Source organism: Apostichopus japonicus, chromosome 17, assembly GCF_037975245.1.
Source record: "Apostichopus japonicus isolate 1M-3 chromosome 17, ASM3797524v1, whole genome shotgun sequence".
NCBI lineage: Eukaryota > Metazoa > Echinodermata > Holothuroidea > Aspidochirotida > Stichopodidae > Apostichopus > Apostichopus japonicus.
This window is the reverse complement of record NC_092577.1, coordinates 20,139,065-20,164,097: the sequence shown is the minus strand read 5'-3', so window position 1 is coordinate 20,164,097 and position 25,033 is coordinate 20,139,065. Positions and strand designations below refer to the sequence as shown.

The window sequence follows — 25,033 nt, the reverse complement described above, 5'->3', positions numbered from 1 at the left end:
ATCGCATCCCATATTGATTTTGATTTAGATAATAGATAATACATGAAGCAAATGGGAACAAAACAAAGTGCAGGGATGACACAGCAAGTGACATTTATTTCCACTATGCCCCCCCCCCCCCAATGCTACAACTTAAATTTGCTACACAAATGCAAAAATGTCGAACCATAGTATTTTTATGTATGATTAACTTTTAGGTTTCCAAAGATTTTATACATAAGTCTTAAGCTGCAAAGTTTAAACTTTAATTATTCTCTGGATGGGTAGCACATATAATTCTTGACCTCCGTAAAGTTCTGTATATAGTTGATTGCTGAGATCTCCCTATAGGCTACACAGTCCTTATTACGACCTACTGAAGTAGTGGCCAGTGCTAATCAGCCGCATCATTGTGTCACATGTTAGATGAGCAATGAAATCATGGAATGTTGTATTTCTTCCATTATACAGTAACTTGTAAGCTAGCTTAATTACCAAGTGGATACATAGACAGACCTACAGACTTGTCCCGAGATGTGGTTGCTAACTGAACATTCAATGTAACCTACTGTGGTCATTAGCATAGCCATGTCAGTAAACTATTCTCACGTACACGATAAATTTGACAGTGGGAAAAAGTTGGTGAATTTTTTTTCAAATTCTCAACCCTTTCCAGGAGCTGTAAGTCATTTTGAAACCACTGCATGATTCCTGTAAGATTTGGAAAAGAAAAATTACTGTGGAATATCAAAATTTGGGTCCAAATTTAGTTCAATAAAAATTAATTTTGTTACACACCTAAAAAAGAAAGAACAGAGAGTTATCACAAGCTGTAAGTTACTTGGCAGTAAGCCTATTTATAAGCAGTGAGGAAGAAACAGGATGCGGTAGTCGCTCAAGGGTTGATAATTGGAAGGAGATTCTCATGCACCTTAGCTGTGATAGTATTCCAAATTGCAGTTTCTTCACGTACAGGTTAATTCAGTATTTTTGACCTTTCAGTATCTGCAATAGCCTTACAGGATAAATAGTAAGGAATGTCTGCTTGAAGTTCAATGTTGGTCCTTTCACAAGTCCTGCTAGTATACTTTGCTATCATTTTCTGTTCTTGAACTAATTCGTAGGAAGCAAGTGGATGAAATGAACCTGCGATCAAAGGCAACACGACATGCCGTGCATGTGAGAAGAAGGCAGAAAACAATGGATTTGAAGTCAAATTCATTAATGACTATATTGGTGAGTCTTTTGTTTTAGCTATAAAGAAATTCCATGTGCAGTGAGTGGGTGCATATCAGTAGGCCTAATTAGTGAAATGTCTCTCCTGGATTGGTTGAGATATCGTTAACATGAAAAAGGGTATGTAAGTGAGGAACAGACATCAGAATTTGTAAACAATGTAGTAAAACTGCCATTTCTTGTCTGCCGAAAGTGTTATAATTTTTCTTGTCCGTCTAAAGTTTGATAATTTTTTCAAAATTATCATGCTATTGAGCACTCTGAGTACATGTCAGAAAGAGGTCCACACAGACCTGCCTCATAGATGAGATGTTGAACTAGTTGTTTTTAAAAGGTTTTTTGACCATAAAAGGAAGTACAATTAACACAGACAGGTTGGAGGTTACCATAACAGTCTTCTGTGGCATTACGAACAGTGTGGGTATTGTAGTTGTTGCAAAATGGTAATTGGAATACATGTAACAAATACTGTTGGTCCTATTAATTGCTGTCACCCATTCATCTCCTCCAACTGCCTGTTGTTTTTACTTTTAATATTATTATATATATATTTTTTCATAGGGAGAGGAACCTTCACAACAAAAGATCGTACAAAGGGTGAATTCTTGCTAGAATACACAGGGGAGTTGATTACAAAAAAAGAAGGCACAAAAAGGCAACAGGGTTACTCTCCCAACAAAGGAAACTTCTTGTACTTCTTCATGCACAAGGGATCTCACAAATGGTAACAATTGATGATTATTGAGTGTTTTTTCAATTGAAAATTAACAAGTATTTACAAAAGGAAATATAGTGGAGAAATGAAAGGAAAGGAAAGGATCCTGCCAAAGAAATTGCACTACCTAGCCTCAATGGTTTAAACATCCTACTGTATGCCTACCCACCCTGTGTGGGTCCATGGCTTCTTATGTTAATGTTAATGTTAATGTACCTTAATGTGGTGGATTCTGGAAACTTGGACAATGACCCATAAGTGTTGGTACAGTAGTTCATTTGATACTACATATTCATCAAGTTGATTTGCCATGTCATTACAGAGATCATGTGGGATTACCGTAAAAAAAGTATGCTACATTCTTTTGTGCATACACCATAGATACTTTTTTTTTAAGTTGTTCAATGTTTTCTTTGAATATTCATTACATGTATGTTTGTCTTTATTGACGTCTGTCAGACTGCTAAACTAGGCAGGTAAATTGCTGGCTGCAAACTACCAATCTGGCAATAATGTAAACAAACTGCCAGTGACCAGCAGTGAACAATGCCTCTTGGAGACCTCCAGTAACCACATTTGGTCATCAAGGCTTTAGTCAGAGAACGATTTAGATATCATTTAGATGTATGAAACAATTACTCAAGTAAAGCTTACAAAAATGTTGCATCCAATAAGTGCAAAAATTCACAATTTTTCAGCAAACAGGCAGGGTCACAGAGCTCTCCCCAGGCTGCATATGTACTGTAAACTCCCAGAAATGAAAGTCTTGCTAAAGCCATGCTGTGATCAAGTGACACCAAAGTATGGCTGAAAGCTGGGGTGGATAGAGCAATATACGTGTAATGGGGATGAACACATAAAGTGACTTTACTAAACCAGGTGTTCAGGAAAACGTCTGTACAGTAGTGCATAATCCATGCAGGTGTATTACAGTACACGGGGTTCTCATTTGCTGAAATACTATAGTCTGCACTGAATGAACAAAGTGTGAATAGAGTGAAATGAAATAATATGATGATTTCAATGGACTGCCAAAACGTTTACATACTGTATGGCACAACAAATATTATGAATTATAAAATAGGGAGTATTCAGATAATTAGTTGTCCATATATTTATCCAATCACTGAAATTTATACTTTCTTGTTTCAACCAGCATTGATGCAACTTACTCAAAGGGTGCATGCCGAATGGTTAATGATGGCACAGGCAAACAACTCAACTCGGTTATGAGAGTGGTATCTGTTAGTAATGCACCTCACTTGTGCTTGTTTGCGTTAAGGGACATTCCAGGAGGAGAAGAATTGCGATTCGATTATGGTGATAACAGTGTACCATGGAGGAGAAAGGTACAGTATAACTTATTGAGTATTACAGAAGTATACATTGTAGTTACTCTCTAGGAATTACCAAAGAGAGGGTTGAACAAGGCTGCTTTAGTACTGACTTCTTGCTACAGACATGAAGAAAGCCAAGTCAAGACAATTAAGCATGAGGTTCTGAGCTACAGTACTGTACTAACCCAAACATTTCAACAAAACCTGTTGTGAAGTGCCACATAATTATTTAGTTTGTTTTGTACTGAAACAATGTTTTGTTGCTAAAAGAGAGTAGAAGCTGTTAAATGTGCTTCTTTTCCCTTGAATTGTACCTAATGGAGAAAGAATACACCCAATCAATCAGTGATAAAGCACCAATAAAGGTGGCAAAATGTTTGAAACTTTTGCAGTGGTGATTGTTTATGTTACCTTGTGAGCATGTGGCAATGTGAGCAGCCAGTATTTTTTAATACTTATGGCTAATATTACGGAGAGTTATTGATATTTTTTGTATCATTTTTTAATTCACAGGAGGCTAAAAAGATGACATTGGCAGATGCTGAAATGGAGCAAAGTCAGGTCAGTCAGAGAAATTTATTGTTACCCTTTTTTTCCAGCTTCAAGCCTCTCCTTGAAATCGTAACAAGAAAGCTAATCTGTATCAAATTGCAAGGTTGCATCAGTAAACCAAAAGTGCTGACTTAAAAGAGAGAAACATATTTCCCTTAACTTTAGACTTATGACTGGTCACTGTGCAACATACTTTCAAAAGCAAACGCCCAATAAATGTATGAGAAATATCTGCAGTACATGGAAAATACTGCATATACTTGAAAGAATGAGTTTTTGCTGTCACAACATAATGCAGTCACATCTACTGTTAGTAGATAAATAGCATGTTACATTGTAAAAGTCTTTCTTAAGTTGCAACTCCAAACCTGATGACCCTTACTGATCAACAAAAACAACTCCAGTTGAAAGTGTTTAAATGCTACATTTTACATTGGACTGTTATATTTTTTATATGCATTGCAATATCTATCTCATTTATGGACCATTATTAGACATTGGCATTGGGCACCAGAACAACAAAAAAATTACTTTAAGGACAAGTACCCTTATGCACTTTTCATACTGAACTGAATGAACATGAGGGAATCATAGCATTCCCATAGACCACTCGTACCATAATTCATGATTCCTAGTGTTCCATTTTGAGAATTTAACCAGTGTTTATCACTTAGGTTTTAAGTCATGCAATAACCTTTTGTATGACCTTATGCATCAGCATAACTTTTTTCAACATTGACAGAATCACAGATGGGAGAAACAGCTGAAAGATATCAGGAAATCATGTGTTTTGATCAAGCAAATTGGGTGTCTAAGATTCAGCAAGCATTGCAAGATTGCAAATGGCAGTAATGGCTCTCAAATATTTGTGGGGTTATTAGAAGATAAGATACCAGTTGCAGTAAAAAGATTTCCAGGAGAATTTCACCCTAGGGAGAGAGCACTGAATATCATTTTGAATGAGAAAGTTAATTCCCAGAATGTTTTGAAGACCATTGCAGTGGAAGAAGATGAGGAGTTTACATACATAGCAACTCCATTATGTGAGTTAAACCTTGAAGAAAGAATAGAAAGCACATACCATACTGCTCTGTCAGCAAAAGAAAGAAAAGAAATGTGTGTTCAACTGATGTCAGCACTACAAGACTTACATCAGCTGGACATCTTGCATCGTGATCTAAAACCATCCAATGTACTGATAGGTAAGTGAAAGAGGATATGTTTGCTGTGGGTAATTAATGACTGCCCTATTGATTGTGACCAGCATGAACTAATCACTGCTAATTTACTTTATATTCATATCTCTTGTTTAAAGATTTACAGATAAATCAGCTATTAGAATCATAACGCTTTAATTTGGTATTAACTTAAAAAGCAGTACAGAGTATAATTTAAGTCCTCAATACATTGTTGTGTAAAGTAGCTTGCATGTTTTGAAACATTTACAATATGTGTGGTTACCTAAATGGGAAAGCTCCAGAGTCACACGCAAATGACCTTTGATGGAACTGATATTTCATAAGTATCATTATGGACTCTGGTAATTACCACACTACCATTCTTCAGTAACATTACTGCACATTAAGGAGACTTTGCCTGAAGGAAATGTTCATTTACTGTATGAAGAAATGAACACAAATTTCTGTTGTAAGTAACTGAAGGCTGTTTACTAAACTGTGAAATAATCAGTTCAATTAGATCAAAATCTCTGAATGCAGAGATTGTTCCTTTTTTAACACCCTGTGAATCAGTTGCCAGCTTTGTGTCATGCTCAAAACTTCCCGTCACAAATTTCAGAGGTCTGTACTGAGGGAATGAATTCCTCATTCTAGCAAATGTCGGCTGCACTTGATGCCTAATTTATACATAATATCATATATTCATGCAGATAACATATAGTTTTATATGCAGACAACATAGAATAGCCATGTTTTGTTACAAATAATGAAATTGCATGTTGATTTGTCCTCTCATATATCTTTAACTTGTAGATTTTGGAGTGTCCCGCCAGATGGAAACAGGAACAACATTACTGACAAAAGCTATGGGCACTCTTTGTTGGATGAATGCAGATACTTTAACAGATGATATTGCAAGATACAAAAAATCATCACATGTACAGGTAAAATATGTGTTCATGAAGATTTGTCTTTCAGTAGTACTCATTGCATTAAAAATGACTTTCAGTGGGACTAAGATACGAATAATGAAGAAGTTTACTAAAAATAACAAAGCGATCTATAGTAATTGTGCCTTCAAAATACTGTTGCATTAGACACAATACACTTTCTGATACTCTAAGTTGATGCCGAGTGCTTACCAACATTTGAACCGAAAATTTAGGACCGTGCTAAAATCAGTTTGTAAACCTCTAAGAAACCACCTCAAAATGTTTACTGATACACAATAGCATATATACTGAATCACTCTGCTTCCTCATTACCACTATGATCTTCCCTTTCAGACCTGGCTCTATATATGTCACTATTCCACTTCGGATTAGGGAGTATTCTGTGCCGCTTGTGATATTTAACTTTTAGGGGGAAAAAACACAGCTCATCTCATTTCTTATGTTTGCAGATGATGGGATGTCTTATGTACTACATTCTATCCGATGGTCATATACCACATGAGACTGTACCCATACAAGAAGGACTCACAAGGAGTTATCAGAAATATGAACGATGGCATTTTCAGTCTGAAGCATTTGGGGGAATTCCATGCTTTCCGGCCACTCTTTCATCGAATGTTGCATGTTGAGGAAAGACAGCACCCTTCTGTTGAAGAATGTTTATCATATTTTAGAGGTATATGTACCAATTCATCCGTTTTGTAAAAAGATATACCCTTACCATTTACCTGATTGTGCTCTATATAAGTAGGTTTTATGCTGGCTACTAGCCATAGGTTGCACCCACTGCCTGTGCCTTAATAGTGGGCTTTGGAGGTGATGAACGTTACAAAGAGTGATATGCTTCCTCATACTTATAAATCAACAGTAGCTACCTTTTGCAAGTAGCTGTTGCAGCTCCAGGGTTGGGGGCCAGAAATAGTGCCTTTGCCCCCCCCCCCACTTTTCTCCCAGCCATTTCCCAAACAGCCAAAATTTGCAGCTGACTTGCTATTGCTCCCAATAATTTCTTTCCCCAAAAATAATTTCTTCCCTCTTGCCTGAGTCTTCTCACGCATCTGTATGTACACTAGTTGTGTCATGGTCGGAGACTTTAACTGTGTCCCAGACTCGGGTCTTGACAGACTCGGGGCTTCTGTGTCTGCTAGTCCTGACGCTGGGATCACAGAATTGGACAGATTCACTTCGGCACACCATTTAGCCGATGTCTGGAGGCATATGCACCCGTGTAGTACGGTGTATACGTGGATGAGGCCTAACGGAGAAGATGCCTCCAGGATAGATCGAGTGTATGCGCCCGTAAGTTTTAAATTTTCGGGTTGCGAGACGCTCAGCTGTCCGCTCTCTGACCATGACACTGTAGTAGCACGTTTTGTTTTGCCTTCCATTTTCCCGATCGGGCGGGGCCTATGGAAGCTTAACTGTCGGATTCTTGGCGAGGCAGAGTTCCGCCAAGGTTTCGAGACCAGGTACAAAGGATGGCAAACATTGAAGCCGGCCTTTGCTTCTACATCCCAATGGTGGGATGATGTCGAGTTGCGCATCAAACGCTTCGCAATTCAGTATTGCGTGACCCGCGCACGGCGTCGAAGAGAACATTTTTCGAAGCTGTGCGCGGAGGTGAAGTTTGGCGACCCTTCGGCTGTCATCGCTTTGCAGACCTATCTCGATGAAAAGTACCACGGTGCCCGCGTCAGGGCCCGTGTCGAAGCGGTGGAAGCCGAGGAACGCCCTTCACTGAGGTTTTACCAGTCCGTAAGCTCATCGGCGTGTGACAGACGCGTCCCATCTGTGCGCGCTACTGATGGGACCGTGGTTAGTGACCCTCACGGCATTGTCCGCGTATACAAGGATTATTATTTGAGTCTGTTTACGCGTGGCAGTGTCGACTTGTCGGCACAGGCCGATTTATTGAGGGGAATCTCAAAAACCGTTCCCCACGATGTCAATGATATTTTGGGGGGCGGAATAACCACTGTTGAGCTTTGGAAGGCGCTTTCGAAGATGAAGAATGGCAAGTCCCCGGGTTCGGACGGGCTTCCGAGGGAGTTCTACCGAACCTTCTGGGCAATAATAGGACCCGACCTCAGAGCCGTCTTCGAGGACGCCTTCCAAAACGGACTGTTAAACCAAAGTCAACGTCTGGGCATGATTACTTTGCTGCCCAAGTCTGGTGACCCCTTGGACCCTCATAACAAGCGTCCAATCACCTTGTTAAATGTAGACTACAAGTTGTTGGCTAAGGCTTTGTGCAACCGCCTTGCACTGGCTATGCCGCATCTTGTGGGTGATCTCCAGACTTGTGCAGTCAAGGGTCATTGCATCTAGCAGAACTTGTGGTTGATGCGCGACTTGACCGACTTTGTTATTGAACGAGATCTGCCATGTGCATTGGTGTCTCTGGACCAGCAGAAGGCCTTTGACATGGTGGATCGGGGGTTTTTAATGAATGTATTGGAGACGTTTCACTTTCACCCGGTTTTTCGTAAATGGATTTCTGTTTTGTATCAGTACAGTTTCAGTTCTGTTATCGTAAATGGGTTTTGTTCGGAGGTTTTTAACGTGGAGAGGGGGGTGCGCCAGGGGTGCCCTCTGTCTCCATTACTTTATGTTTTGTTTAGCGAGTCCCTGTCTCGTCTTTTGGAAAGGGACTCAAGACTTGTTCCATTCGTTGTGCCAGGGGGTGCCAAAGTGAAGTGCGTTCAATATGCAGATGACGTCACGTGTGTTATTTCGAGTCTGGGCTCCTTTCGTGCCCTCTCGCAGGATTTATCTATCTTTGAGAGAGCTACCGGGGCGAAGTTGAATCCGGAAAAGACAAAGGGCCTTCGCCTTGGTAGCTGGAGATACAGAGACTTACCATTCGGTGCATCGTGGTCGGATCAAAATATCAAAATTAATGGTATATGGTTCGGCTGTGATGCACCTTGTGATGTCACCTGGAACGAGAGGGCTGAGGTACTTGAGAGCAGGCTCGAAACCTTTGGCACCCGCTGGCTTTCGATCGTAGGGAAAGTCACCGTAATTAATCGTTTTGTTTCGCCCATCTTGTGGTACCCGGGCGCGGTGTATCCGCGTCGCGTCCTGGTGCGGTTGGAGAGAGCGATATTTTCATTTATTTGGTCGGGTGGTACAGAGCTTGTCAAAAGGGCGGTAATGTACCAAAAACTGGAGAAGGGTGGGTTAGGGGTGGTTCATCTGGGAAGTAAATTGACCTTTTTGATATTTAAGCAGTTGTTTGTAGCGGTAACTGACCCAGGGTTGCCTTGTTCATATTTTGTACGTTTTTGGGGCGGTTGGCACCTGCGTCGATGGGTCCCGGCGCTGTTTAGCAACAGAGAACCGCATAGTAGTACTCCAAACAGGGTGGTGCGTGTCATTTGCTCCGCTCTGATTGAGTTGCCCCCTGTTGACCTGTCACAGCCGGCCCTCGTTCACAGTTCGTTGCGGGATAGGGCCTTGAATGCAATTTTTGTCCAGGGACGTCATTCTGCCTTAGTATGGCGTTCGGTGCATTCAAGGCTGAATGTTGGCAGGCTCCGTGATCTTGCATGGAGAATTGCACACGGTGCCTTGGTGACGAACCTAAAAAGATACCATTGGCGATTGGGTGATGGACTGTGCCCGAGGACCGGCTGTGACAGCTTAGAGAGTACCGCTCATGTTTTTTGGCATTGTTGCTTTGTAGTTAACTTATGGGAGTGGTTCCAGACCTGGACCGACCGTGTTACGGGAGACCGTTCATGGTCGGTAGGACAGGGCTTTATTTTATATGGGGTAGACCCTCCAGTTTGTTCGGTTGCTGTTTTGCATCGCATTATTTTTGTTGCTCTACTGTGAAAAAACATGTTTGGCGGAATAGATGTGATGTGGTTTTTAGGGGGAAATTTGCCAGTTGGCAGGCAGTCCTGGAGGCGGTGAAGTCTGATATTCGCCTTCAGATTGAAGGCGATTTTCGCCCTTTATCTGGGGCTGCCTTTTTTGGACGCTGGTGTGCTGGGGAGGGGTTTTTCGTTTCGCTCCGTACTGGTCGTCCTTTTGTGGTTTTTTGAATGTTTGAGTGGGGGGTTGGGCGTTTTGTCTCTGCAGGTCGGCGGGCGTATGTTTTATTGGCTCGCTTGACCTGAGTTTCGTTTTTCAGAATGGGATGTTTCGGTAGTGCCGTTTGGCCGTGACGTTTTATATCCCGCATGGCGGGTCACGTAAAAAGCACTAGTTGCTAAGTGTTCTATACAATGCAACAGACATCATAGTTAACTAGCTTCAACTTTGATTTCAGACATTGAGGATGGAGAGGACACTTTACTGCCATCATCCTCAAAACTGTTGCATTCAGTTTGTCTTGTAACAACTGGCTTAAGCGCAGAAGAGAAGGTTAGTTTGAAATAAGATATATATAGATCTCAATCTAGAGGAAAGAAATATAGGGGTACAAATTGTTGCAATAAGGAGCTATCACATGTGTACTACCACTTACAACAGATTGTCACTAATTGATGTGGAAATTAAAATTCATTACATTCGTCCGTCTGTCCATCAAGTTCAAAGGTTCTACGGACAAAGATCAAAATTGGCCTAAAATTTGTGAAAAAAATATCACAAATTTATAAACTGTAAGTTCAATGAAGTTCAAACTCATAAAGTAGGTGCCTGACCATACAGTCTTAATTGTGCATGCGTAATTGGTGACGTCATAGGTCATAGGTCATTAAACCACAGAGATTTTCAATTCCATGGGTTGTCTCCTTGTTTAGCTCGATATCATGCTACTACCAGTTTCATGATTAGAAGTTCATAAATATAAGGCCCACTGATTTTAAGTATGGCATTATTAAAGTGAAGCCGTTACACGGTGTATTGTTTGGGTTTCATGGTATGATACAACCCCCAGATGCAACAAATACAATTTAAAGACATTCCTTCAATGATATTGGAAATGTCTTACAACTTTTCTACCTCATTCACCTCTGTCACCCAAATTAGCAGTATGGATAATTAGCGATCCCGTCCAGCCCTATCAGTGGGTAGTGCTGTTTTAAGGATGTTTGGGTAAAGTGTGTGACATGCACTTATTCAAACATGCAAATGTTCATCCTTCCTAGCACAACTGTAGGCATAAAATCAAATTCAACAGGTTTCAGCTACTGCACCATTGGTGCTCTAGCTGTAATAAATTAATGAATAACTAGTCTGCAATGAAAACTTCTCACATTATTTAAGTGTCTATTGTGTAACTCAGTTTATTGTGTACTTTCTTGCTTCCTTTTTTAAAGAAAGAAGTTCAACTTTTAGCTGAAATAACAGGTTGCAAACTCAGTAAAACGGTTGACAACTTTGCCACGCATGTCATTACCAGTGCCGGTAAGCACATCACCTTTTTGTATTCCAAGGATCCTCTCATCTTAACTTACAAAAGTATTAGTCAGAAGGTTGAAAAAATGAAACTCATTGTTAGTTGACACTAGATTTATGTGCTGAGATGTTGAATGCTAACATTTATAGCACGATAATTTGTGATGTCACTCTTGTACTACTCAGATTGCCTTCCTTTATTTTTTCTTGTTCCCAAAGCAATTGCTTTTTTTTCTAAAATGAGATCATTGTCTTATGTTATTGGGTTACTCGACTCTACAAGCCCTCTTTTCTCAAAATGATTTATGAGATATTGGCTATGTTCCAAGTTCATCCAAGCATTTTAATTATAAAATAAAAATTAGAAGCAGGTAAGTAAAAACATGTTGTTAACCATACATATATTAAAAACTAGAACAGGGTGAACTAAACTCATATTAAGTGAAGAAGTATCAAATGATGAAATTCCCAAGTGGGGACCAAAAAGATTACTTTAATGTTTCAGTCTTTGAAGGGACTTGGAAGTGGAGCAGTAGCCACATGCCACAACATATCAGAATACAAAACTGCATGGTTGTCAATGTCAAAGGAATTGTATGCGAAATCCATTATTTATAGATGGTGACTTGCAGTAATACCTGCTTTGGGAAGACTACTGGTACTTTCAGAAACAAGAAATTGGAGACATGTACCATCAGTATTTCACAGATTGCAAACCTCCCCCCTATCAGAAATTCTACAATCAGTGGTGTAAGCTATCAATGGGGAGTGAAATATATTTTTTTACAAAGAGTGAAATTGATGTGGCTTACTTGCATTCATTTTGCTTGGTAAGTGAAGTGTTTGTTCCCCTGTCATTGACATGACCAATAAAAACCTCATTATTATAATTTCTGAAACCAGTTATCAAGAAATGTTAATTTCATTTGTTCAGGTAGACTGTTTTTGACCAGACAAGTGTCTTGTACAATAAAGTACCTTTGAGGTGTATGTAATTTTGTGATGATTTGGATGATGTGCAGTGTTACATAATACACCAATTGAAAGATTGAAATTTATGCAGTGAAAATTGTACTTAAATTACTTTATTAATCGTGACAGCATAACTACTGTGTTGAAGGCATGGGTTACAATATATTGTAACACAGAACACACACTACTAGTGAGTTAGAACTTGGTGGACCATCAAATTGATGCAGAGCATAGGGTACAAGTTTAAACTCATTGAGTTTAATCATTCAGCTATGTTTATTCCTTATAGTTGGCAACTATAGGATCAATTTAGTTAAGCTTGTTATATAGTTACATTTCTTGATAACATTTACTTGAAAAAAAGGACGATTGCCTCTTTTCTGGTTTGTTTAGGGATTACAGAGTCTTTAAAGCATGGATGTCTCTTACCAGAAGAAAGGTTTGAAGTTAATGGAGAAGGTGGTGGGCCGCATAGAGCCAGAATGTGGAAAGGAACACCACTACTTCAAGACTTTCATGTCACTGTTATTGGCAGTTCTACAAAAATGCCCAAAGGTTAGTTCACACTTGTCAGGAAACAGTTCCGATTGAAATGGATGTTTTAGCATATGTTAGATGCTTCAATTACTAATCAGTATAGTTCTCAAAGTTTCTTTTTCTATTGCTGAATGCAATTCTTATAATAATCTTCTTTACTGAGTAATCAGTGAACAATGTCACTTGCAGTTTGCACATTATTAACATCTCTCTGAATGTGAGGTTTGGGTATATGTATGCAAAGTAGCAATGTTATAATAACAAAGTTAATTTCATGACATTGTGGCTGTCTAGTTGTCTGTGTGTCTGTGTGCTTGTCTGTATTTGTCTCTTTGTCTGTCCATACATCTGTTTATTCTTCCATCGTTCTGTGTCTGTCGATGATTGGAAAATTAAGTTGTGCAAAGTTGAACCAATATGCATCAATGTATTTGGTAACATTGTAAGGTCGTAATTTTGCCCAAAATTTGTAAGCTTCGTTTTTACTTAAAGGAACTGAAGGTGTGCATTGTCACGGGTCAACCAACTTTTACACCTTGGAAGGGTGATACCTTATCTCTCTCTCGTATACTAGAGCCCTTCTACAACCAAAACAAAAACACACAAAGATATTTTATTGTCTTTTGCTCTACGTTTAATTACTTTAAACAATTAACCTATTAGTGTGATGCACCACAAATTACAATATTCCGACATCAAAAATACCTAAAATTATCTTACTAAAATATACGCCGCGCTCTTATCATTTAACTTATGTCTCAATCAATTCTTGCACTCTTATAATATTAATCTCTTATTTTGTTATTCTCTTTCTTTTAATTCTTATTTCTTAATTTAGGCTTCCCTTTTAGTCGTTAAAAGACGCTAGGTTATGGATCAACGTTCAATGACAAGTCAGCTTAAATTCCCAAAATATCACATGCATAACAACGTAAATATATCTTTCGTCTAATCATTTGTTAAAAATGCATCGAGCTATTGGACTGTTCAGGAGCGTCTAGAAATTCAGAAGTAATGTTCGGGTATCTGTCAGTTCGTTGAACGATTAAAACATCTGCCAATTATGACAAAGTCAAGTGCTAATAATTCACTGTTCGCCAATACAGTTTCAAACCTCCATGAGAACCGGCAACGTTTCGATGTTCACCCGTCCTCGTGACCCGAGCGTGAAATGGAGACCAATAATCGAGCGAGCGACGTCACTCGTGTCCCAGCCCAAAGTTAAAAGCCTGCAAACAACATCAAACACTAAAACACGATGTGATACTTGTCAAAACTGTCAAAATACTGTTTCAAGCCTGAACGTTCAATCGTCTTATGTTGACTTTGACGTTGCAACTCGAAAACGATAAATATATAAGGGATTTAAAGAGCAGTACTTCCAACGTACATTACTACCCTATCAAGCTAGTGACAGTCAGTACACACAATAATCTTTATTGCTACTACACATTCCTAATATTGTAATACAGTATTTCACTCTCTAAGGGAAAAGAAAACGTGTAACTCACCATTTAGATGGAAAAATGGCTCTAAACACACAACAGGAAACTGGTCTCGACAAGCGTCTGGCGTCTCGACATCAGGCAGAAACTCCTCCTAATAAAGCTCTAATCTACCTTCGCTATACTCTGACGCCCTTGCTCAGATATTATATATAACCCTTGAAAGTGATTTTGGCAACGAGGCAGCTTTCTAGCTGTTGCGAAAACTAACGCAGTCAGACCGTTGGGGAAAAGACACGTTACATGGCAAAGGTCTACGATGGACTGTACCCAACTTTTCTCTGGTGTGGCTCCATACGACAATGACACTATACCCGCACATACCTTGGTTCTTTCACTATCCTACCCCTTTTGTTACCAACGTCTTCGCGCTATACAAAGCAGGAAGCTAATTACTACCAGCCTGAAATTCAGACTACAAGACAATTACGTAACACGCCTAAAATTTCGTAACGCACCTATGCGTAGCGCTCATTCTTGCCCTACATATCTACAAACAAAAGCAAACTACGGCGGACTTGTTGGACCCTAGCCTACGGAGGATTCAAATTTCCCTCAAAAACTTCACATGCATAGACACATCAACATCATACAATGCTGGCCAATATCCGTCCTTGTCCTGCTGAGTGATCATACAGTCAAATCTCTTGATGACATTGTGTCAAGTCAACATTCCAGTATTACTACCACATTTGATAGTAAAGATGCCGTCTGTGTAATATAGTTCTCTTCTTTTTTTTCCAACTCAGAACAACTTCTGCAGCTGCTAAATAAGTGTGGTGCAACTGTTATTGACACTGTCATTGTTGATCTCTGCAATCCCGGAACAAGGGACAGAAAAAGCTTTCAAGGTATGTTTGATTTCATTCAGATTATTGCCAACTGCCTTAAGAATTTTTGAAGTGAATTAGGATGATTTTATACATGTATATCCAGGGCTGAAAATCACATTTTGGTATGGGGGCTCTTGAGAATTTTAATTTGTTTTTTTTTGGGGGGGGGGGGCTTTTTTTGGGATTATAAGGGCTATTTTTGGAATTGTGAGCAATGTTTTTTTTTACTTTAAATACAATACATCAAGTACTTGTTTTTTAATTTTAGAGGTTGTACTTTCCATACACAGTCAATGACAAGAAAAATTGACTCTGATATTAGAATAAAAAAATATAGAAAGGTTTCTTGAAACTTTTTAATTGTCATGTTTTCCCCTCTTCAAAAATGAAGAGAAACCGAGGCCTGGGGTGACTTTTCTTTAATTTCATTAAGAATAATACTTTGAATTTAATCACAGGAATCAAAAGTCTCATTGCAGTGAACTAATGAGCAATCAGTATTTATACTATTTGCAGGAAAAGATTGATGATCAAGTAATTCTGATTTGAAGTATATCTTTACCTGGCTTGGTTATCTTTTTTCTAATTAGTAAATGAGCAAAAGTAGTTTTGCAAAACAACTTGCCGATTTTAGTATGAGGGTTGATATGGATATACTGTGCTAACAGTTTTTATGGTTGCAGCAATTACAAAATAGCTGCGTAGTGCAGTTAAATCTAGTTAATCATTGGTTACACACCTGAATCTAAGCTGCAGGTCATTCATCCTTAGTGGGAACACAAGGCATGAATCCCATGCCGAAAATGCTATCAAAACTGTTGAAGGAATTCAAAACTCTGTCTTCAGAAGATTGCAAATCTCATACTCGTGGATATGCAGATTGACATTTGACATGTGGATCTGAATAAGAGTAACTGTTGTTCAGTCAAATAACGACCTGCAAAAGTGGCATAGAAACCTCAACTCAAAGAAATTTGGTAGTGTTTTATCTTTTTCATATGACTGGGTTAGAATGGAAAAGGGGATTTGGGTGCAAAGTTATGCAATTTTTTCTAACTGTATTGTTTTTCAAAGACTATGTCATTTAGCATCAACTTGTAGTTTTGATGCATGAGCTCTAGTCCCAAGTTTGAATTGTTGTATTTGCTTGAGTTAAGTGCAAGTCCTGTTACTTGACTTAGGCTTTAGTGTGGGTAATGGATATGCATCCATTAATCCTCAGATCAATGTGCACTTGGTTATTATACAGTTTGATATTCCAAACTCGCCATGAACATGTCTTCAACCCTTTTCCACATATCTTTCCTTTATAGGGATCACAAAGATGTGTACAGTTTTGACATACCATTGGGTAGTAGATACCATTTCCAATTAGAGTGCAGCCATATGAAAAGTAAAAAGTTGACAGTCCACAAAGTAAGTTTTGCTTGTGACAACATTTCTTTGGCCATTATGCATTTCAGAAAAGTGGTGGTAGTTTGATTCTTCAATATAACATTGTAGTGCTTTTGAAATTGCAGTTCATGTTATGCTACATAGGGTCCAATAAGAGCTAGGCCTATACTACAGTCTTTTACATGCTATAATATCCTATGTTGGTATAACATTTGCTCTGTGTCATCAAGTGACTGTGAAGAGAAATTTTCTGCTGCGACAGACATCAGTTTGATTTCTTTCTGAAAATAAAAATAATCTATGCTGTGGGGTGGCCAGTGTATGGATGTGTGTTCCTTGAATTGTAAACATCAATCAAACTCAAGTTTGTTAAGTGGAATGGATGTCAAACTTACTGCATAGATGTACCCTATTAAAACCTTGGTTGGGATTATTTTTGGCTCATGTCAAAAGACCTGAAGTCAGCAAAGGTGACAGATCAAAAGCTGTGAAACGAGTAACCAGTATTGGTCAAAGGTCAATTGAGGTCAGTAGAAAGTATTAACAAACATTAACCATAAAAGCTGGTGTGGACTTTAAAACTTTGTATCTGGGTGGACTCTACCAATATCTTGGTTGGGTCCAAGGTCATGGAAGGTCATTAGAGCATATTAGTTGAGAATATTGTTGGCAGCCTGTACTCATCAAGAGAATGTTGCTTGAAAGTCATAGGTCAAGTGTGACTTCATTAACAGTAAAGACTTACTTTGTACAGGTTTGGGTATAGGTCAGAGGTCATGTGGGATCAGTAGAAGGCCAAAGCCAACCTTGAAAATGCCATTTCTCAGTGCTGCACTTATGAATAGACTTCAAACTTTACATGTGTCTGTGCTTTAGTGAGTTTTTGGAAGGTTGCAAGCATAACTCAACAATAACTAGTAACATTGATGAAGTTTGAATTTCTTACAGTGAGATCCCATTGTACACATTTTGGTAGAGATCAAAGGTCATGTGAAGTTTGCTAGAGGCAAAACTTAAATAGCTCATCATTACAAGATCCTGTAATGAAAAATATTTTCGCATTGTGGCTATTTTGTCACATTTTCAATGCTTTTACATACAGTAGACAGGTATGACATTAACATGTCCATAAACCTTTAAAAAGAGTAAGCCTGTTGTAAATGTCATACCAAATAGAATTTTATAGACAAATATAAGATGAATTAACAATTCTTGATCAAAGAGGTAGTTCAATGCATCATCATGACCATGGTCTACTCATTTAAGTCAACCTGTGTAAGGTGATCATAAGATCTAAAATGTATATTGCTTCTACTTTCAGTTGATCCAGAGGTTGATGACAAAGGCCCTCCTGAATACATTGATCCAGAGCCAGATTTTAAGAACCCTGGAAACCAAAATGAACAGGACCTCATTCATGATCCCACCACAAATGGAGACTCAATCAAAACAAATGTTGGGAGAGATGATCCTAGCAGTAACAAGGTTGTCAGTGATGGTGATGAAGATGGAATTGATGTTGAAGGTGAAGATGGCCTTTCAGATTGTGACACTGAGGATCCCTTTGATCTAGATTATCAACCTCCTGAGAAACAACATAAGCAGGACCTCAATAATGGTTGCACAAATGGAGAATCAAGCAATACAAATGTTGGGAGAGATGATCCTAGCAGTTACAAGGTTGTCAGTGATGGTGATGAAGACGGAATTGATGTTGAAGGTGAAGATGGCCTTTCAGATTGTGACACTGAGGATCCCTTTGATCTAGATTATCAACCTCCTGAGAAACAACATAAGCAGGACCTCATTAATGGTTCAACAAATGGAGAGTCGAGCAAGACAAATGTTGGGAGAGATGATCCTAGCAGTTACAAGGTTGTCAGTGATGGTGATGAAGATGGAATTGATGTTGAAGGTGAAGATGGCCATTCAGATTGTGACACTGACGATCCCGTTGATCCAAATTATCAACCTCTTGAAAAACAAAATAAGCAGGACCTCATTAGTCGTTCCACAAATGGAGAGTCGAGCAAAAGAAATGTTGGGAGAGATGATCCTAGCAGTTACAAGGTTGTCAGTGATGGTGATGAAGATGGAATTGATGTTGAAGGTGAAGATGAAGATGACAATTCTGCAGAGACTTTTGTTGTGGAAAGTAGTTTGGGAAAGTACAGCTACTGCCTCTATTGTTCTACTCGCCAGTTAAAGTTACCACGACATTGCGCAAGAAAGCATGGAGCGGAATACTTGGTTTTCGAAGCTTTGGCTGCAGATGATAAAGGAGACAAACGAACAAAATGGCTTCACATCAGAAACTTAGGGAACCATGATCATAACAACCTTGTTTTCTCAGGCAAGGCTAAGGACCTTGTGGTAAGACGAAGGCCATCTGAGACCTCAAGTTCCATATACTGTTATGTACCTTGTGTACATTGTTATGGGTATTACCACAGACATAGCCTGTGGGTCCATGCGAAGAGTTGCCCAAAAAAGGATGCAAAAGTCAAAAGTCAAAATAATCATGTCAGGGAGGGCATGAAACTTGTACATTGCAGGGAAGAAACTTCAACCCAAATGAAGAATCTTCTAAGCAAAATGATGCATGATAAAATAACGTTGATCATCAGAAATTATAAAGATATACTTAAAGTGGGTGAAACTACCTTAAGCATAAGCAATTCAGTAAGAAAAGGGGACAAAGCAAGGGAGAAAATGAGACTACTGGCAAAGCTCTTGGATAGTGCAAGATCACTTGATGGAAAAAGTATTACACAGTCACAGGAACTTGTTCATCCAGCTCAGTTTGATGTTGTAGTAGAGGCCGCAAAAGTTGTATCTGGCTACAATGAGGAGAAGCAAGTGCACAAGTTCTATTCTTGTGCATTAAACATGGGATTTGCCATCTCAGATTTGGCCTTGGCTGTGAAAAACAAGTACATTAAAAGACAGTGCCGTGAGAAGATATCGGATGTGGATGACTTCATTCACCTTAGAAACACCTAATGGCGTGCACGAATAATAGCCCCTGCCCATCGACAGAAACAAGAGATGGTATGGAAGGCACCCAAGCTACTTCCATTGACAGAAGATTGTGTGAAGTTCAATACATATCTCAAATCTGAAGAGAAGAAAATAAAAGCAGAAATTAAGAAAGATGGCACAATTTCATTCACTACATACAAGAGATTCGCCTCCATTACACTTGCACAAATTATATTGTATAATCGAAGAAGACCATCTGAGGTAGCGGAGATAACCACAAGTGACTACAAAGACCAAACAACAAAAGAGGCTACTGTCCATGATGAGGTTATGCAGTCCTTATCAGCTCCTGAAAAAGTATCACTGAAAAGATCAACCTTGTTAATGGTTAGAGGGAAGAGGGGTTCCTATACTCCTTCCAGAAAATTTGAAGGAGAGCACTGACATGCTAGCCTTTCACAATAGTGGCAAACATTATCTCTTTTCTAGACATGGAGAGGGATCTGCAACTCCACTCAGGGCTTATCAGGTAATTGCAGACCTTGCCAAAGAACCGGAGCTGAAGGATCCTGCAAGTATCAGATGTACTAAGCTGAGGAAACATCTTGCTACACTGTCTCAACTTCTATCACTGAAGAATGAATTGGAGCAGTTAGCCAACCACATGGGTCATGATGTGACGACACACCGAGAATACTACAGACTACCATCTGAAACCATTCTGTTGGCCAAGATGAGCAAACTGCTCAGTTTGACTGAAGGACGTCTTCATGAGTGTAAAGGCAAATCACTCCAAGAAATAAGCATAGCTGAAGATGAGTTAGTGACAGGCGGTGCAAGTGCAGATGAGTCTGACACACCAGAAGAGACTGACTTCACTGAAGATACAGACACTATTGAAGTTCTATCGAAGGGCAACAATGGATGTACAGGGAAGGGTGACAGTAAAGTTACAGAGATGGCAAGCAATCTTGGTGCAGAGAATCTTGGTGTTAAGTCAAGAAGAAAGCATAAGAAACGCCACTACAACAGGTGGTCAACGGAGCAAGAGCAGTTTCTAAGAAACCAGAGAGAGATACAAATTATGCTAAAAGTAAAACGTGTACCTGGAAAATCATTGTGCCAGCTAATTATACAAAGAAGTGATAGTCTCTTAGGGGACAAACAGTGGCAGCATGTGAAGAATAAGGTACATAATATTAACACATTGGAGAAGTCCAAATTAGGACAACCAAAACAGTGACATTGCACAGGTTTATTGGATAATATTATCAACAGTATGTTGGGAACCTTACATTGCCCTCAACTTATTCAAAAGATCTGATGCAAACGTAACAACAACCTTCAAAGGACTTGGAAAACAGCTAAATTGATGTAAGATTTGTGTATTCTTTCAGTGTAAGAATTGCGATGCAATACAAATCCCAGCTATCAAAGCAGAACGAAGGTAATAATTAAAGCAGGGTTTATTTGTTTCTCTTACCCGTTTGCACGACATGTAGACATAGCCTGTCATTGGTGTTTACTAAAAATGACAACCTTAAACTGTAGTGTTATAAATTTTAGGGGATGTTTACAGTTTTATGTCAAGACAAACTTTAGTTTCCCAAGTCACTTCAATTCTGTAAGACTTACTTCAAGCCTGTAACAATCAATGAATCTTGGAAGAAAATTTGCTGGTGGGGGGCACTGAAGTTTGTCAATCAGAGTTATAGTACAAATATTTGGTATATTCTTGTGAGTATTTGGAGGAAGCCTTTCACTAGGTATGTTCATTGTAGTAATAGATTTCTTTTGTAATAGTTTTTCTGTTTCAGTATAATATTCAATTAAAGGCATTAAAGGGTGTGAAGACTCGCGCAAAAAGAAACTTCTAATGTCGGTAATCTGACCTAGCTTCGAATGAGGTGTAACAAGTGTTAGACACCACCATCGATCGCAGAAAATACACACACAGCTTGCTACCGTCGGTACATAGACACTAGTGTTCAGTCAGTACATACAGCTACGGTAAATATCCCACAACACAGTGTACAAACGATATAGCTATGGACATCTCAGGTCCAGCTAAAGATAACAAGGTATCACGTTTCATTACTGTCTACATTTTGTAGCGGCACGAACAAAACGTCACTTGCAAGCAACAGAAAGTTAACTTTTTCAGAGCGCGGTTTGGAGCGAGTCTTCAATGCCTTTAATTTGTACAGGGCTTAGTGTATGATGACCCTTTTACATTAAAGTAACTCTAGTACCCTTTTGCGTCAATATAATCATAGTAAGGGGCAACCAGAGATTCTTATAAATATTAAGTCATTCTATGTCATATACCTATCTATCTGTCACTTATTACAAATTAAACTTCTGAGATATTACTCATTTGTATTTTGAAACACAATGATCCTCATGTAAAGTGAGAAATCAGAAATGTGAGTTGAAAGGTCATTTAGTGGTCATTTGAATGATAAGATGATATTCCTAGAAGCAAACTTCTCACACAAACAACAAGAGTGAGTCGAGGGAGGTCATTGCTTAAAAGTAGACAGATTACTTCTGCAGATGTTGATGGATATTTTTGGAAATTAGCTTATTTGGGATGTTACAGGATATTCATAGGTTCGTAAAATATTGTTTGAAATTATGCAAATTGTTTGATACAGATAGAAATGGATGTCCTACAGTATTTTCAGAAATTAGGTCAAGGTTCATTTAGCGATTAGCAAGTGAAACCATAGAGCTCCATGATGAAACCAATGGAAATTATTCTTTTTTGACTGATAACAAAGGATATGATTTACATTAAACTAGAAGTGATTGTTATTCTGCTGTTAAGAAATAAACAAATATAAGCTGCATGTCATCTGTAGAAAAATAACACACAAGACTGATTGTCTTTTATTGTTCTGCTGTCCCATTTTACATGAGGTTTGCAGTTTTGGTTCCATCAAACCTGAGCAGTTGGCTACTGGCCAGACCTCTGTACTCCACACACCTTTGCAAATCTTTGCTGCTGAATTCGAAGATTTTTGGCCCTCCAACTGACTCCCAGATGATGAACGCTTCCTACCAGCAACCTTGATCCCACCCCTCATAAAGGTAATTGTTCCCCAAATTACTAACTTAAAGAATGCCTTGCCTCTAAGTTGAAAGTGCTGATGTGACCATTCCAGTTTCTAACAAGGGATTGCCATTTTCCAACATAATAACTTGTGACAAGTCTATTATGATGTGACAGGCTTACTTAATTTTGCCAAGGAGTCATGACGTCATGGTATGTTTGTGTGGAGAGGAGTGTGAAGAGACTACAAATCAACTGTGTGTGGAAAATGGGAGCTCTCTTGTCGATCATAAGAATAGTGATATATTGATGCATGAACAAGATAAAAAGATGTGGTTTAATGCATGTTGTTTAAAATGTCACCTTTCTTTCGTTACTGAAACCTAAACCTTTGCTTCTCCTTTAACATTGGCTGCTTAAACTACCAAATTTGAAAGACTTAAGTGAAGTGATGCTTCTTGATCATATTACTGTTGATTAGACTCAAAACCACTTTCACAAAGGTATTATTACAGTTTGCCTCAGGCTGGTTATATAACAGCTTTTCTTTAACATTTGGTTGTGGATACTTGATCTTTAACCTAAGCCTGTTTAAGTAGCTTTAGGAAGAAAAATGGTTAGGTTATAATAATCATCAGTCAGCCAATGTTTTCTCTGTGTCACCAAGTATTATATCATTCTTATATATGGTTCACTTTTATCATTTGATGTCATATTGGGGAATATGTTTCGCTACGACTATACCGTTATGTCCAACTAAATAAAGGTTGAGTAAACTCTTTGAGAAACCTGTTTTTCTAGCTGATAACATAGCCGTTCCCTATGTTTGCGGTTTTAATATGCGTACTGCTGATAGCTGTAGTTTTGCAGAAATATTCGCCAACATGGAAACAATTCAATTAATCAAAGCCACCTTTTATTTGATAAATATCTCCCCCAGACCAATCATGTGCAGGGAGATGTGTCCTGCTTGACATGTGGATTGATCTCTACATATAGGTTTTGATTTCATATGTTATATCATATGTATTGGGTGCATTAGAAATGCATGTGTGTAGTTCCGTGTTTCTATATGACTGGCAGGCCCTGTGTTTCTTCATTGTGTGTGTGCTGTCCCGTGTTTCTTTATTTGTGAATGGTCCTGTGTTTTCCGCTTGTTCAGTCGGCCCGTGTTTATACATGTATGTACGGTCCTTTTTTGTGCATTTGGGTATGGTTCTATGTTTCAAGGTGAAAGCCTTTCTCCTCTTTAAAGGTAAAGTGTATGAGGTATTTCTCCCCAAGATTTGGGGCAACGCAAGGTCTCCTGTGACCATTAAAACTTAAAACTGACACTTGAATGTACAGTCCTCGAAATGCATACAAGTCATCACTTAGTGTGACGATTCGGGACGATTTTTCCGGTCCTCGAATTGCAGATCAGGTGCGTATGTATGTACGTATGTATGTAAGTGAGTATGTATGTATGTATGTATGTATGTAAGTATGTATGCTCTTGCAAGAGATACAATGTGGGACTATGTTTTTGTTGGACCGATCGTTGTGGGGTTTTTCTTCATTGTGGGGTTAACCCCACAGCTGCGATCTTCGCTACTGGTAGGTATAGACATTACGGGCTGTTTGCAATTGAAAAAAAAATATCCCACAGTGACTTTGTATACTCAAAGTGTATGTAGAATATTTGTATATAGCTTTGTAATCAAGCTGGTAGATTCTCGTAAAGCGCCCTCACAACGAAACCCCGGAATGACATACACACACATGCACGAACACGTGTACGCGTTTTTGCTTGCACGTATATATTCGTTGTACTGACCACATTCATCGAACGTCGAAAGGTAACTCGAGCCATTTCTTTTGCTATACAATGATAATTTCAGACTAAAAATTCGTACTTTCTAAAAAGTAGTTCATAATAAAATTTTCGGTGGACGTTCACTGAACGATTAATACATATATCTTGGCGATAATACCCTTCGAAAAAACTTTTAACACCCCATAATGTGCGTAACCAACTAATTTGTTAGAATAACGTTAGCCTATGCTTCCTATGTAGGCCTTATGTTATGTGTAACTTGCTAACACATTGTGGGTATATCCTATCTCTCCCGTGTTAATGCTAGTTAAGCTAGGCCTACATATAACGCGTCAGATGAGTTGTCTACAGATGCATTCCCAAAATGGCAGAAAATTATGGATACCATTTACATTAACCCCAGGACTGTTGTTGGTCATTTTATCATTACAAACATTGAAGACCTGGAAATGGTGTTGAATTTTTGCCATTGTTTTGGCATTAGAGACTATGTTAATTGCTTTTGTGATTTCCTTACTGCTTGGTGTTTGTTTGTCTACAGTGATGTGACATTTCATTCAATACGCTTATTTTGTTTCGCAAATCAACTGTGTATTGAGGATGCCCATATACAATGAATTGTAGTGTAGGCTCCAC

At 38.8% G+C, this 25,033-nt stretch overlaps 1 protein-coding gene and 1 pseudogene across 1 annotated transcript in view; both read left to right on the top strand.

Annotated features, from left to right (window-relative positions):
* Positions 1-1,118: 1,118 nt before the first annotated feature.
* On the top strand, positions 1,119-19,547 carry LOC139984484 (uncharacterized; annotated as a pseudogene).
* A 4,508-nt stretch (positions 19,548-24,055) lies between these two features.
* Positions 24,056-25,033, top strand: part of LOC139984477 (N-lysine methyltransferase KMT5A-A-like) — a 43,468-nt gene continuing 42,490 nt past the window's right edge. Inside the window, exon 1 of the mRNA XM_071998393.1 lies at positions 24,056-24,419. The gene's annotated coding sequence lies outside the window, so the exon portion shown is untranslated. The remainder of the gene's footprint in view (positions 24,420-25,033) is intronic.